Source organism: Ovis aries, chromosome 6 (assembly GCF_016772045.2).
Source record: "Ovis aries strain OAR_USU_Benz2616 breed Rambouillet chromosome 6, ARS-UI_Ramb_v3.0, whole genome shotgun sequence".
Lineage (NCBI taxonomy): Eukaryota > Metazoa > Chordata > Mammalia > Artiodactyla > Bovidae > Ovis > Ovis aries.
The window spans coordinates 57,906,238-57,923,231 of record NC_056059.1 but is presented as its reverse complement, the minus strand read 5'-3'; the positions used below and the strand labels follow the sequence as shown (position 1 = coordinate 57,923,231).

General features: G+C 45.7%; 1 protein-coding gene across 12 annotated transcripts in view; it reads right to left on the bottom strand.

Moving 5' to 3' along the window:
* TBC1D1 (TBC1 domain family member 1) overlaps nt 1–4,567 on the bottom strand; it is a 225,338-nt gene extending 220,771 nt beyond the window's left edge. For all 12 annotated transcript variants that reach the window (XR_009601146.1, XM_012179797.5, XM_060417586.1 and 9 more), the window contains exon 1: nt 4,347–4,567. The gene's annotated coding sequence lies outside the window, so the exon portion shown is untranslated. The remainder of the gene's footprint in view (nt 1–4,346) is intronic.
* Between the last annotated feature and the right edge of the window lie 12,427 nt (nt 4,568–16,994).

Sequence of the window (16,994 nt, the reverse complement as noted above, 5' to 3'; positions counted from 1 at the left end):
TTCTGTGTTCTTACAGCTCTCACAGGAGTCTTTTCATCACCCCCATTTTATATAAGCGTCCTCTACCTAGTAAATAAGAAAGGCAGGATTTGAATCCAGACCTCCCATGTGCCCACATTTCTGTTCTTTGCAATCTGACAGTATCTCCAGATGCACTAAACTATCATTCTAGTAGACGAGCAGGGTTATTTTTCTACCTAAATTTTACATCAGTAACCTAAATCTAAGGACTTTCCAGGTGGCTCAGTGGTAGAGAGTCTGCCTGTCAATGCAGGAGCCACAGGAGGCTCGGGTTCAGTCTCTGGGTTGGGAGGAGCTCCTGGAGAAGGAAACGGCAACCCACCCCAGGATTCGTGCCAGGAGACTCCCACGGACAGAGGAGCCTGGAGGGCTACAGTCCATGGGGGTGCAAAGAGCCAAACATGACTGAATGACTGCGCACGCATGCATTACAACCTAAATCTAGTGTCAAGATGATATACTCAAACTGTAAAACAAGCCAATATAATCATAGCATAAGCAATATACATTGTGTGCTTACTACCAAGCATTGTTCTAAGCACTCTACATGTACAGATGTATTAAGTTTGACAACTAACCCATAAGGTCCCCTCTCTGGAAGTTTACATTCACAGATTATGTGTGCATGTGTATATATATATATATATATACACACACACAATGTGTTGTTAAATGGGTACATCTTCTTTTTAAGAACAAAAAATAGCTGCTTCTTGTCTCAAAGGAAACAGGCACACTCAAAATTAAATGCATCTTTGCTGGTACTAAAACATATTTCCTACATTCTGCACAGCTTCACTGAAACCTAAGTGTCAAGAACATTTCACATGGCCCCAATATGACCAATCATTTTCTAAACATCTGAAACCTGAACAGGAACACACTGATCTTAAATCTAAGAATCCATCGAACGGAAATCTTGGCCCGAAAATGTCAAAAACCCTGAAAATGGAAAACTTCATATATTTTGTGAAGAATCTGTTTTAAAACTATTTTTATTCAAATGTGGAAAGCAAGCAACGAAAATAAAAGTCAGCGAAGGTGTTCATAATCTGTACTGAAAACCTAAATCCTTTGCCATCACCAAAGGGATACAAACCTAACACTCCTTGGTTTCTGAGTGGACTCACAGCCATTTTAATGAACAGATTTTACTTCTCCAAGTTTTAATGACCAAGGAAAGAAGAGGGCCTGGAAGGAAGATAAATCAAGTGTGGGGATGAATGAGCCTATTAAATTTGAGAAGAGCAGCACAGCAGACAAGAAAAAGGTCAAAGGAAACTATGCCAGGGTACCCACCCATGAGCACACCTATGTAAGCCCCCAAGTGGGCTGATACACACACTAGATCACCTGGAGAATCAGAAGAGTGGGGACTGGGGACCCTCAGACAAATGCTGTGAGGACAGTAAAAGGGCCTGAAGAGTTGCCATTTGGTGAGATAAAATTAAAAGCATATTCAAAGATGGAATCTGAAAGCAGCATCCCCACTCTGGGCACCATCGTGAATGAAGATGCTGGGAAATAGGTACATGGCATACTGCCTGCCAGTGGTACATCCTAGAAGCTCCCACAAGATCTGGGACTGAAAGGAGCCACCCACCAACACCTGGCTGTGCACAGGGGTACACCTGGTTGCTACTGTGGCCCTTCTGGTGAAGGTCACCTTCTAGGGTGTCTTCAGGTGACACTTCCTGTGTCCTGGGAAGTAGGACACACAGATTGTCAACGGCTGGATGATAAGGGAAGTGGGGCAAGCCAAATAATTTCTTCAGAGTTGCCCTTTTCCTCCTCAAACATCTGGTACCATGACAAAGTCATATGGGACAAAATGTCAGCACTGACATGGCTGCCCTGCTAAGCTAAGTCACTTCAGTCGTGTCCGACTCTGTGCGACTCCATAGATGGCAGCCCACCAGGCTCCCCCATCTCTGGGATTCTCCAGGCAGGAACACTGGAGTGGGTTGCCATTTCCTTCTCCAATGCATGACAGTGAAAAGTGAAACTGAAGTCGCTCAGTCGTGCCCGACTCTTAGCGACCCCATGGCCTGCAGCCTACCAGGCTCCTCCATCCATGGGATTTTCCAGGCAAGAGTACTGGAGTGGGGTGCCGTTGCCTGCTCCGGACATGGCTGCACCAAACCAGAAATATGACCATAGACAGAGGAGAAATCTCCAGAGCTCTCAGGGGGAAAGATAAAGGCAGACTAAGCAGAGAGTTCCATTTGCAAAACTTTATTTTGATGCTAATATGCTAACCATTTATAACTACACCAGTGAATTTTTCCCCTGTTTTACTGGTCTGCCAGTGACTGGACAAGTCCACAGAAAGGCATTTATTTTAATGATTGTTTGATGATTTCCGGCACTGCTTTGAGCCACACTTAGTCCCTTTTATATTTCTTTGCACTCAATTGATACTGTGGTCTCAGGATACTACACTGTCTTCACTTCAGACAATCTCCCCTAAACATTTCACACAGTGCCCTTTAATTCACAGCTGCACTCACTAACCACTAGCTCAGGCTTTATCAACAGGATACGATAGAGGAATTTGGAGAGCAAGCACTTTTTATGGCCTTTTTTCCCTATACCTTGTTAGGATGAAAAAAAAGCAGGCAGATTCCAGACTGCCACACCTTTCCACTTGAAACAATTATAAAGTATCTGTTTGCAAAAGCAGTCAATCCTATTTTATGCAAACTTTTTCATTCAATGTCCTTATTTCTTAAGACAGTCTTCAAGGTTCCCAGGAAAGAGCTGTTCCGTTCAGTTGGTCAGTCATGTCCAGCTCTTTGTGACCCCATGGATTGCAGCACGCCAGGCTTCTCTGTCCATCATCAACTCCCAGAGCTTGCACAAACTCATGTCCATCAAGTTGGAGCTAAACAGGAGACACACCTCCTCCCCAAGCAAGAGAAGCCACTTTAGCTCTACAAAATCGTTCAGAACCCAGCCGCTTCCGGGATCCCTAACCAAGATGGTAATAGAACACCATGTGTTCAGAAACAGAAAGAGTTGTCATGCAAGGTGGATTCCCAGCCCCTTAAAACCACTCTCCTGTTCACTCCTCAGGCCGACCCCTCCCACCCACAGCAGGTTCCCAAAGCACAACAAAATCCAGAGGTGGCCATGCTTCTACTCCTACCAATCTCATCCCCAGTCTTCAATCTCCTACCAATCTCATCCCCAGTCTTTGGAGGAGAAGAAACTGCAGCTGTCCCAAAGAAGGGATTTTTTTTTTTTTTTTTTTTTAATCAAGAACTCTGCAGTTCAGTTTAAGCACAGAGCAAAAGGTTTAGACGTTTGGACTTCTAGAGATAGCTAAGGTTCCTAGATGTGACCTCTTTAAGCCAGGTCACTTTTATTAACTTTGCTGTAAAGCAGAAACTAACACAACATTGTAGAGCAATTATACGCCAATAAAAAATAATTTTAATAGGTAATTTTAAAATGCTCTTTCAAAGTCTGATTATATACTATCAGTAAGTAAAATCACCCAATTATCTAAAGGGAAGAATGAGCGATATACGAAGTGAATGAATACCCATTAATTCATGCAGGGCACTCAGAATCAAACTGTTTGGTGGGAGGAACAATCATCACTTTCGATTTCTTTTCCTTTTTAAGTAACTTCCAGAGAATAATCTATTTTAAATGAAATAGCCACACGTAAAGCCGCCTCTAGGTGGACTTCAAAGAAAATGATATCTCTTTTAAACACACACACACACACACCTTACACCCACAACAACAACTCGTGGCGAAGTTAGAGGGGTCTCATAATTACAGACAGATCAGGAAGCTGCTAGAAACAATTAAGCAGGGTTTCAAAATGACTGGTACAGGATGTGCCCAAAGAAAGAAATGTTGCGCGCGCTGGTGGAGCTGCCAAGTTGCTACTGCGAAGTACCCTGAACTTTTAAAGGGTGGCCTGGGGTCACTCTGACCGCCCTCCCCCTGTTTGGTCGACTTGCAAACACACTAGCCCTAGAGATATTTGGCGGGAGGGGCGAGGACGGAGATGCGAAGACAGCGAGCAGGAGGGGAGGGAGGGGCAAAGGGAGGGTGCCTGCGGGAGCTCCCGGGTCGCTCTGAACTTGAAGGTTTCGCTTTCGTCCAACTCGGGGACAACGAGGTGGCAATAAACTTCCTCTCCCGAGACACCCTCTGCGCGACAAGGACAGCAAGAACGCCCCTGGAGTGCCCGATCCCAGCTTTTCCGCCAGCCCGGAGCGCAGGGGCCTGCAAGGGGTAGGGGACTGCCGGGATGCCCCGGGAGGAGGCGGCGGGGCGGCGTGGGCGAGGCCCCGGGAAGCGCCTACCTGTGCCGCGGCGCGCTCAGAGCCCGGAACCCGGCCGGGGCGCGCAGGTGTTCGGGGGTAGCCCGGGGACGGCCTGGGCAGGCGGGGCGCGCATCGTGGCTGGCAGGCTGCTCTCTTCCAGCCGCGGGGACGGGCAAGGCTCCCGCCTCTTCTCCAGTCGGCGGAGGACGCGGCGGGTCCCGCGGCGGCGGCGGCAGCAACAGGCACCGAGGCGCAGGAACGCCGGCGGCGGCGGCGGAGGAGGAGGTGTCTGCGCGCGACTCGCGTTTCCTCCTCCCCGGCAGGGCGAGCGCGGGGGAGGCGAGGGGAGGGCTGAACCCGGGATCTCCCAACTCGGTCCCCAGGGACCTAAGAGGGGGACGCGATGCGCCCTCCCGCCCCACAGCGCCGTGTGACTCTGCTCGAGCGGCATGGCCGAGACGGGCGAGTCACTCGCGGGCAACAGCTGCTGCAGTGCAGTCCACCGCGGTCTCCCTCCCCTCCCTGTCTCTCCCTTCCCGGGCGGTCCATCCTCAACCTGCTCCCGGGCAGCCAGCCTCAGCCCCGAGAGGGTGTCGGGGCGCCGCCGCACCCAGCCCCGGAGCAGGGTCTTGGCCAGACGAATACCCTGGGCTCCGGGGACGCGGAACCCCGCGCCTATTAAGGCCCTCGAGGAGGGATGTGCGGTCCAACCCTGTGCTTAGCAGCCTATTTATAGCAGGTGGCACTGCCAGTCGCGCTCCGGGCCTGCGGGGCTCTCAGCAGGTGGCACTGCCAGCCCGCTCTTCACTGCCCTGCGGTAGCCTCGCCTCCTCTCTCCGAAACGGACAGAGGAAAACTGCACACAACACAGGAAGGTGGCCAAGCCTCCTGGAGGCTCTTCCCGACATTACCCCTTCTTCCCGTCCAGGTCAGGGAGTGCATTGAGGCACGGGCATCCTCTGGGGCTGAATCAAGGAATCAGGGAACAGCTGAAGTGTCTTTTCCTATTAAACACCCGTAAACCCATTTCCGAACAACTGCGGAATGACGCAGGGGCTAGACTGCCGGGCGCTTTTCCCCTCCCTGATGGTCCAGAGCGCGCGCGCGCACTCACACACACCTCCTTTATCTCTCCCTCTCTCCCTCACACACACACACACACACACACACACACACACCCCTACACACACACACACCCCTCCACACACACACACAAACACCCCTCCACACATACACACCCCTCCACACGCACAAACACACACACCCCCCTCCGTGTGCCTACCCTCTCTCACACATACCCTTTATCTGTCTGTCTGTCTGTCTCTCTCTCTCTCTCTCACACACACACACACACACGCATCCCTCCGTGAGCCCACCCTCGAGTCAGGTTTGGGGAAGTTAGTTCTCAGTGGCCTTGTAGAGTATAAGGAGAGACACCAGGGAGATATAAGACGTCTGAGAGAGCAGGCTCCTAGGGTTAGGAGATGGCAGGGTTCAGCCAATAGGCAAACCTCCTAAATCCCTGTCTTACCAAGTAAATTTCACGCCCCACGGCAGGGCCAGCGATCTGAGGGAAGTGGGGGACTGAGCAGAGAGAGTAAGGTAGAAGAAGAGGATGGTCGTGTGGGGTAGATGAGAGGGGGCTGGGCGGCAACGGAAGGGGGCGACATCTTTCAGGATTTTTTGCTTAGTGCGGCTGCAAGCTGACTTTAGGGAAGTAGCTGAATTCGAGCTGCAGGGTTGGATGTGAACCCACATTCCAGCTCCACCACTCAGTTTGGCTAAGGCAAGCTGCTGGACCTCTGGTCTCCATTCATTTTACCTGTTAAATGGGACCAATACACACTTTATAAGAGCACTGTGAGGATATAATGGGAAAGTGTGTGTAAAGTGCTCAGCACAGTGGCACATACGTGGACCTCAAGTAGTGGCAGCAGCTACTGTTACCCTGGCTCAGGATGCAAATACAGGTTCAAGGTTCTCCCCTCCCTGCTTGCCTTCTTCTCCCTCCAGGAAGAGTGAGTTGCTAGGAGCTGAGGAGGCATTTGGAGGAGTCTTTTTGATCAGGACTACCTTATGGTCCCTGATCCCATTCCTCCGGATGCTCACATACAAGGGTGTTATATTTGGGTGAGATACAAATTTTTATCCACAGCTTGATTTAAAACTCATCATACTGGTAACTCTTATTCACTGAGGGAGCTAGTCTATTTGGGGCATTGTGGAAGCTACTTTATATGTATTGTCTCTAATCCTTGCAAAAACTCCTCAGGGCAGAGATGATTAAATCCAGAGGTTAATGCCTCTTGGGGCCACAGAGCTAGTAAGTTCTGGGATCTAGAGCTAAAGCCCCTTGTAACACACTTTCCCTCTGGCCATTGTGTAGCTCTCTTATAGCACTCAGCTTGCTCTTTATTATAATGCAAATTGTTTGTGTACTTAGCCTCAAATCTTTTTTTTTTAAGATAAGGAATATATACAGATGTATACAATGATTAGAATGTTTATTGGGTTATGACAATTGTTCTTCATTAGATTATAAGACCAGATACACCAGCGGAGTCTGGCGGGCTACAGTCCATGGGGTTGCAAAGAGTTGGACTTGACTGAGCACGCATACATACACACACACACACACACACACACCAGTTAAACCATACTGTTACGTCTTGGATCACAGCATAAGTATTTCCCATCTTCATCTCCAGCTTACTCATACAGTTCCCATCCCCTCTCTGCAGCAGCCTGCTGAGCACACTTACCTCCAGAGTGCTAGATGTCAAGACAGGCATCCTCCAGTTTCATTGACATCCCAAACTGTCTTTCATACATAAGCAGTCAGCTGATGGTTGAAACTATTACCTAACTACCTTGGTCAGGTCAAGACTGGACAGTGCACAGAGAGCATCCTGGCCAGAACTCCTATCCTGCCCTTCCCTCCCTTTGCTTTTCCTCATTAACTCCCTCTACCCCGACTCCACCCACATCCGAAGTCCCAGAGTGCAGCCAAGCTTCAGTACATGTAGGCAGCCAGATGGGGTGCTAATCAGGCCACAAAGGTAGGAAGTGGGAGGGGTGGGGGACAGAGGCAGGCCTAGGCTCCTTGTCTCTCATACTATTCCTTTCCTCCTTGCTAATTAGGTTTAGCAAGTTGTAGCTCAGAGATTAACAAAACTTAGTGGCAAATAACCATTTCCCTGACCCTATAACCTGAGTTAGGGAAGGATCATAACCTTGTGAGAAGCAGATTTCTGTATTACTTTTCCAGTTCCTGGGGTCAGTTACTGCCCTGGGGGGTCATCATGAGAGATTTTATAATATCTTTAGCTTCCTGGAGACAGAACTGCTTTTATGATATGTGGTAAAGAGTTTCAATATTTTTTTGCTATAAAGCACTATCTCAGAAAGTAGAGGAGAGCCTGTCATCAATCTCATTGGCACTCATTTCTAGCAGCAATGGAAGAAATACAAAAGGGGACTTTGAGACTAACGGTGTTCTTGGGATGGCAGGATAAAAACTGTTGAACAGGGAGGGTGCATCCACATGTATGGCAGAAAGTTAGGAGGGACCATTCAGTTCTCATCTGCCAATGCCATCACTCTAGCAGGGAAGCGGCTCTCTCCCCTTGTCGCACAGATATGAGACTCCCAGCAGGACTGGTACACTGTCAAGGGAGAGGCCAAGGCCACGGGGCCTAGGTGATGACAACAGAGAGCTCTCTGGGGCCCAGGTTGGTAGTTCTTGGCGTCACCAATAACAAAACTAAGTAGGGAACGGACTAAACACTGTCGGGACTCTGCTTCAAACCCCTGATTCTCCACCTGAAATCCTGCTATGGATCATCTTGGAGGGACTTCTTCTATAGATTCTTTCCTAATTTAGTCCTTTGCACAGTATTTAGTTGTTCATTGCCAAAGAGCAGAACATTGATATCAGCTTTAAGATAGCTTCAGAGCTCTAGAAAATTGTGACCCACGCACCATTAAATCAAGTGGGAGGCCCAGAGGCCAAAAGAAAACAAAGGCCACTTTACTTTTAAGAAGTTAAGGGAACTATGGGGCTTGCCTGACAGTCCAGTGGTTAAGATTCCATGCTTCCAATGCAGGGAACATGGATTTGATCCTTGATCTGGGGAACCAAGATCCCACACTCTGTATGTGAAAGTCACTCAGTTGTGTCCGACTATTTGCGACACCATGGGCTATACAGTCCATGAATTCTCCAGGCCAGAATACTTGAGTGGGTAGCTGTTCCCTTCTCCAGTGGATCTTCCCAACCCAGGAATCGAAACGGGAACTCCTGCATTGGAGGCGGATTCTTTACCAGCTGAGCTACCAGGGAAGCCACACATGCTATATAGTGTGGCCAAAAAAATGTTTTGAATAATTTTAAAAAAAAGTTAAAGTAACCATGTATAAATCTAGAATGAAAAGCCTTGGATTAATGTAGAAAAGAGAATTGTAATACTCCTTATTATTACATCTATTAGTTACTCGTTTAAATGTTTATATTAGTTGGAAATCCAAACTCATTATTGCTATGATATATTTTCACCTAACTTCTAAATATACATAATAAGGTAAGAGTTTTTAACTAGTGAGTCTATTTCCAAAATTGGTATAAAGGCAAGAAGTTAAGATTATATTGGACAGGACCTGGGATAGTAAGGTGGTCCACTGGGGATGCTTGCTCCCACTGGTCAGTGGTGGCTCCCCAGAACCCTTGGTGGAGAAGGTTTCTGAGGCGAGTCTGAGCTCAGCCAGAACAGCTCCTCCATGGTGAAGCAGGATCTGCCTGGAGCTGGGAGGAGGTGGCATCACAGCACCAATGCTGGCCAATCCTGCCAACCTGATGCATGACTGTTAGCATCTTAACAGGACATAAGTCATGCCCAAGTATCTTTATTAACCGTAAGAAACAGTCTTCACAAACACAGCAATGGATTGAAGTCAAGATCAAAGAGTACCTTACATTGGCTTGCCTATAAGGGCCTTGAAATTGCTTTCTCAAAGGCATGAGAATGAGTAAAACATAGTGGAGTAAAAAAGTAAACGAAACAAACAGATAACCAAAGTAGATTTTGAAATTTCACCTATTAAACTAAACAAAAATGTTACTATTCTTGAGAACTCGTGCTTGCAGTGGACAAGACAGCACAAACCCATGTGCTACGTGCTAGAGCCCCAGCGTGGCTGCCGGGAGAGCCTCGTCTCCTTTTATAGACAAAGCAGCTAGAACTCTGGGCACTGGTTCCACTTCCCTTTTCAGCTCCTGCTGCTACTTGTTAAATCATTGCTCTTCACAAGCAGCTGCCCCACCCCACAAATCTCTCTGACTATATCCAGTGTTTCCTGGGGCTTCCCTCTTCCCACCTGCCCTGGGCCATCAAGCACAAAGCTGAGCAAGTGTTCAATAGCATGTCACCTTTCGTTGTATCTACATTTGTCTAAGTCTCTGAGAATCTCTTTGTAAATGTCAGTGTTATGGATCTCAGGGATGTTACCCAGACTGGTGAGATAACTGAACTTCCAGCACCGTGAGACCCGCCCCCCTCGCCCCCCCCCCGCTCCACTTCATTTGATCCCAAATACCATTCTGACCTTGCTGGTACTTGATGTATAATCTCACCTAGAAAATGCAGCAGCCAGCTAACTGGTCTCCTTGCTGCTGCCCTTGCCACCCTACAGTCTATTCTCAGTATAGCAGCCAAGTGAATCTGATAAAATATTAGTTGAGCCATGTTACTGCTCTATTTAGAATCCTCCCACAGCTTCCCAGAACTCCCAGAGTAAAAGCCAAAGTCTTTATAACGGTTTAGGGAGCCTTATGGAATCCTCCCCTCTCTCCGACCCTACACCACTACCTCTGATTTTATGGTCTGCTGCCAGTCTTGATTCACTCTGTTCAAGCCATATTGGCCTTGCTGCTGCTCAGAGCTGTCAGGGACAGTCGTGCCACCGAGCCTCTGCACTCACTGTTCCCTCTGCTGGTCATGCTTTTCCCTTAAATGTTCACATTGCCCCCCTACTTACTGCACCTTCTTTCACCTTTGCTTAAATACTACCTACTTGGGACTTCCTTCATTGTCCAGTAGTTAAGAATCCACCTTCCAATGCAGGGGATGTGGGTTTGGTCCCTAGTTGTGGAACTAAGATCCCATGAGCCCAGAGGCAAACTGTTCACTGAAACAACATAAAAAGATCCCATGTGCTGCAATGAAGACCCGATGCAGCCAAATAAATAAATAGTTTTTTTAAAGTTTTCTTAAAAACTAAATACCACCTTCTCTATGAGGCCTTCTCTGACCAACATTCTGAAAATAGAAACACACACTTCTTATCCTATTTTATATTTCTTCAGAGCATTTATGACTCTCTAATATATTGTGTTAGTCACTTGTGTTTCTTATTTGTCAACTGTTTCCACCTGGCTCCCCCACTATGTGGGCAGAAAATCTTTTCTGTTTTGTTCATAGCTGTATCCCCAGTGCATAGAACAGAGCTCAGCACATAGTGGGAATTCAATAAGTATGTGCAGAATGGATGAAAATGGCTTGTAACACATGACATTTGTGAGCTCTTGCATAGCTGTGTAACACTTCCTCAGGTTAGAAACTTTGTAAGTTTCCCTCTGTTTATCCCTTGTGCCCTCACCAAGTGTCAGCTGTCCTAAGAGGTATGTCCTTCCTCCCCAAAGTGAGCTGATGGTTAAAGCATGTGACTCCTTGTTTAATCATCAACACAGGATCGGATTTCCAGATATATGGCACAAGGATTGCAACGCCTTGGAACAATTGAGAACTCATTCATATTCAGTGTTTGTCAAAAATTTAGTTAAGAAGAAGATCATTTTGGAAAACTTTCTGAAAGATACACAGTCCAGTGGCCCTCTAAAATCTGTATCCCCTAAAATCAGTTCCTATCTCAGATCAACCCAAATGAAGAGTATTATATCCAGAAAAATTTATTTTATCGGATTGTATTTCAGCATGAACCCCATTTGCCCATATTAGGGGAATACATTTTATAAAAATGCCTTTTTCAGTCTGAGATATTGGTTTTTTAAAAAGTAAGTATTTATTTTTATTTATTTGGCTGCACCAGGTCTTAGTTGCGGTATGCAGGGTTAACTTCCCCACCCAGGGTTCAAACCTGGGCCCCCTGCATTGGGAATGTGGAGTCTTAACTGCTGGATCACTAGGCAAGTCCCTGAGATATTATTCAGTAACTCACGTGATGCCCTTTCAAGGAGAATCCAGGAAGTATTTTTTCTCAAGACTCTATCGGGAATAACTGTTCTTTCTTTGAGTGGCTAGTTTTACCTTCATTCCTGGCCTGACAAATGGGCTCAAGGGGTTCATTGCTTGGCAGGTATCCAGGTTAGTTTGTATTAAGTCACAAGTCCCCATTCTAAGCCCTTGCCAGCTTGTGCCAACTTTCATCCATCCACGACAAAATATGAATAACAGTGTATAATTTCAGAAGACTCAACTGGGCTGTTCTGAGGTCACATTCTTCCCACTTTGTAGGTATTAACAAACGAAAGTCTTTCTTTAATGAAGTGATGGTGAGCATCAATGGTAGGAGCTTTTGTTTGCTTGTTTTAGATTTGTTTTTTGATGTCTTTACCTGGTAAAAGAAAATGATAGCATGCTTTGTCAGTTCCCAGTCTGCGGGAGAATTTTCCTGGTTCAGAAAATCCAAAGTCTTAGAAGCACTGGTTTTCTACCTTACTCCTAGTTTCATTCAGCTTCACCTACTCTCTCTTCCTTTAGTCCCATTTTCTTTTTTACTTACTGTTAATTTTTCTCTTGCCTTACATGCATTTAAGCCCCCTCCAGGCATTTCTGGAATCTAGCAGGCATGAATGAATATATGAGTGAATGAAAGACCAGGCAAAGGACATATCAACCTGCTTGGCTCAGCCTACAGCTCCATACTGCGCCAAATGCTTTCCCTCATCATCACCTGGCATGTTATTTGCAAGTGCATAGTGCTTTGTAATTGACATCTTATTAATCTTCTCAGTAGCCCTCAAAGGTAAGTGTTATTTCCCCCCTTTCCCTCATTATACATAATACATGAAGAGATTTAGACATAGAACATTTGAATTTTCCTTGAGAAATCTGTATGCAGGTCAGGAAGCAACAGTTAGAACTGGACATGGAACAACAGACTGGTTCCAAATAGGAAAAGGAGTACATCAAGGCTGTATATTGTCACCCTGCTTATTTAACTTATATGCAGACTACATCATGAGAAACGCTGGACTGGAAGAAACACAAGCTGGAATCAAGATTGCCGGGAGAAATATCAATCACCTCAGATTTGCAGATGACACCACCCTTATGGCAGAAAGTGATGAGGATCTAAAAAGCCTCTTGATGAAAGTGAAAGAGGAGAGTGAAAAAGTTGGCTTAAAGCTCAATATTCAGAAAACAAAGATCATGGCATCCGGCCCCATCACTTCATGGGAAATAGATGGGGAAATAGTGGAAACAGTGTCAGACTTTATTTTTGGGGGCTCCCGAATCACTGCAGATGGTGACTGCAGCCATGAAATTAAAAGACGCTTACTCCTTGGAAGAAAAGTTATGATCAACCTAGACAGCATATTCAAGAGCAGAGACATTACTTTGCCGACTAAGTTCCATCTAGTCAAGGCTATGGTTTTTCCAGTAGTCACGTATGGATGTGAGAGTTGGACTGTGAAGAAAGCTGAGCGCCGAAGAATTGATGCTTTTGAACTGTGGTGTTGGAGAAGCCTCTTGAGAGTCCCTTGGACTGCAAGGAGATCCAGCCAGTCCATTCTGAAGGAGATCAGCCCTGGGATTTCTTTGGAAGGAATGATGCTAAAGCTGAAACTCCAGTACTTTGGCCACCTCATGAGAAGAGTTGACTCATTGGAAAAGACTTTGATGCTGGGAGGGATTGCGGGCAGGAGGAGAAGGGGACAACAGAGGATGAGATGGCTAGATGGCATCACCAACTCGATGGACGTGAGTCTGAGTGAACTCCAGGAGTTGGTGATGGACAGGGAGGCCTGGCGTGCTGCAATTCATGGGGTCGCAAAGAGTCGGACACGACTGAGCGACTGAACTGAACTGAAGGCAGAAAGCTGTGGGAGGAAAATTGGAATTTTAACCTAGATGTTCTACCTCCAAGTCTAATTTTCTTACTTTGTACCATATTGTTGTCATTGCTCAGTCACTAAGTCACGTCTGACTCTTTGCCACCCTGGCAAAGTAGCCTATCAAGCTCCTCTGTCCATGAGATTTCCCAGACAGGAATACTGGAGTGGGCTGCCGTTTCCTTCTCCAGGGGATCGGGATTGAACCTAAGTCTTCTGTTATTGCAGGTGGATTCTTTACCACTGAGCCACTGAGGAAGACCCCATATAATTTTACTGGCTTTTAAATGACTGTTTTTGAGGGCAGTAGTGTACAAGAGTTGTGTGGTTTAAGAAGATATAAGGAGAGCCTGGTTATTTCCCTGGCTTTCAGAATAACCTTCCTTGATGAAAGATGTTCTCTGGGAGGACTGAGCTTCTGCTGGGTTCTTCTGACCCCTTCCCTTTAGCTTGGGGGAATGTCCACTGAACTGAGTCAAGGTTTCCCCTTATCAGTGCATACTGAAGAAATGTGATGCAGGGTAGTCTCCTTTTGATCACTTTTTTCTGTCGCCTAGTAATTCCTATTGTGCAACAACATTATAGTGGGAGCTTGCTTCATTACTTAGTAATTTCCTTTAACAGTAGAGCTGAACTAGAGACATTCAGCCCTCTTCTCATTTTCCTGTTGCTAAATATAAAATGTAAGATGAAGTTTTCCTGTTATTCAAAGGAAAGAAACTTAAGTCCTTAAAATTGAAGCTTAGAGAAAAAACTAAGAGGGAGAATTTACCAAGATTCCAAGATTGGCAGGTATGTACCCCAAAAGGCTTAGAAGAATCAACCAGCAGAGAGATTTGTTCATTAGTGATTCTTTCTCTGGACTTGGACTAGGCACTGAAGTGATACAAGCAAATATGAGATGTCATCCCGGTCTTCAGGACCCTTCAGTTCAGATTAGTTCAGTCGCTCAGTCGTGTCCGACTCTGCGACCCCATGAATCGCAGCACGCCAGGCCTCCCTGTCCATCACCAATTCCTGGAGTTCACTCAGACTCAAGTCCATCAAGTCGGTGATGCCATCTAGCCATCTCATCCTCTGTCGTCCCCTTCTCCTCCTGCCCCCAATCTCTCCCAGCATCAGGACCCTTATGCTCTTCTAATTCATGGTCAACAAACTTTCTTGAAAGCCCATTTAGTAAATAATTTAGCCTTTGCAGGTTATTCCTTCTCTGTCCCAACTTTCAGCTTTGTCATTGTAGTGCAAAAGTAGCCATAAGAACATGTAAGCAAATGAATATAGTTGTGTTCTAGTGAGTAAGGGCACTGCCGTTGGAATTGCATGAATTTTTACATTTCAGGAACTATTCTTCTTAAAACATTTTTTCCCAATCATTTAAAAATGTAAGAATTACTATGTCAGACTAAAAATTCCCTCAAAGGAAACAATCAACACAACAAAAATCCTCCCTAAGGAAAGGGGAAACATTTGCAAACCATATATTGGGTAAGGGGTTTATATGTGCTTCATTATTAGCATACTGAATAACAAAATCTGACCGCGGGTCGAATAGGGTCTAATAACTACCATGGTTTTGTAGTAATGAGTATGAATGATAGTCTGAGACACCTGTGGCAGCTGAAATGTAAAACATAGGGGATTTCTATTGATGACAAAGTCGCATCATTTCTATTGATGACACTGTTGTGGTTTGTTGCCTTCATTTATAATTAGAAGAAAACCTAAATCTTGGTCAGAGCTTCTAGAAGTAATTTTAAAAATGTTTCTTGTTTTCTGTCCAAGTTCACTGACTCTCTGCATTCTACGCACAGAATCACTGGAGAAACTTTGATCTCAGGCTAAGAGCTCTTGGGAAGTCAAAGAGAACGTGGGGAAATGGGGAAGTTAGAAGGCCCTCATCTTTGAGAACACAATTTTAATAGAGATGAGAAGACCAGGGAACTGAAGGGCATTGATTCAGCAATGTTGGTTCCCAAAGTGTCTCCCCAAAGGGCAGGGAGAGACAGAAGAAAGAGGCCAGATAGGCTAATCCAACGGCTCTTGCCTTAAGTCACTCATTTTTGAGGTGGTTTCATATGAAGCAAAAGCTAACTAATGCAGGGGGTAATGTACTTTCCAAATTTATATTTCCTGGCAATTTTCCATATTCCACGAGTTCTCCAAGATTAATACAGCGTGTGTTAAGATAACAACTATTCTTAGTATCCAGAGAGATTCTTTCGAGTTGTATTTCCTTAGTGTCATGTTACCCATCCTGGGCTTCAAAAACTCATTTGCGCTTGGCATGCTACAAGATCACACGTGGACCTCAATGTCTACTGTTTCACAATTCATTTCTTCCTATAACCAGCGACAAGACTCCACAAATATGTGTTAAATTACCCTTTAACATTCCATAACCACAGAAGTTTCTTTAGGTTTGAATGTTCTTCTGAAGGAAGACCCCATTCCTGTCACAGTGATCAGCCTCAGGCAGCCATGGATCACCACCTAGCTTTGTAAACTTAGACAAATTACTTAACTGACTTATTTTGGTTCTCAGTGTTTCCACCTATGAGGTGAAAATAAAAATAACTGTACTTACCTTATAATGTTGTCAACAGAATTCGAGTTAGTAAAGGGCTTTCCAGTTGGTGCAGTGTGGGAAACACAAGGGTTTGATCCCCAGGTTGGGAAGATCCCCTGGAGTAGGAAATGGCAACCCGTTCCAGTGTTCTTACCTGGAAAATTCCATGGACAGAGGAGCCAGGCAGGTTATAGTCCCTGGGGTCGCAAAGAGTCATGCAACTGAGCACAGCACATAGCTCAAAAGTAAAGTACTTAGAGTCTGGTGTGTAGCAGAGCTGCCATATTGTTATATTTCAGTGTTCTAATTTCTCTGCTTTATTTTCCTATCTGGCCTTATCAGTTTTCTTTTCTCTTTCATCTCTCTGTAGGGAGAACAGGATACTAACCTAATAGGCTATTTCAAGTAACCACAATCTTTTTGGAAATTCAGACTGCAGGAATTCAGCATTTATGTTGCTTCAGAAGCAGTGTAAATGATTGCTATAAAGACAAAGTCGGAAACATTTTTCCCTTTTAAATGGTCAAAGTTTTTCAAGCAAGGACTGGAAAGTGTCTTCAAAGCCAGTAACATTTTTCAAGTTAAAATTTTACAACTTAAAAGTCTTTCAAAATTCCACTGGGCCCTGTTCCCTCTTAATGAGATTTTGTTGGGTGGTAGTGGGGTGCACAGGAAAGCCCAGCCAGGGCTGGGCCAGTTCTGGCATCATGTGGAGCGAGAAAGTGTGCAGGAGGCTCGCAACTCAAACAGACATTCAGTTCAGTTCAGTTGCTCAGTCGTGTCCGACTCTTTGCGACCCCATAAATTACAGCACGCCAGGCCTCCCTGTCCATCACCAACTCCCGGAGTTCACTCAGACTCACATCCATCGAGTCAGTGATGCCATCTAGCCATCTCATTCTCTGTCGTCCCCTTCCCCCCTGCCCCCAATCCCTCCCAGCATCAAAGTCTTTTCCAATGAGTCAACTCATGAGGTGGCCAAAGTATTGGA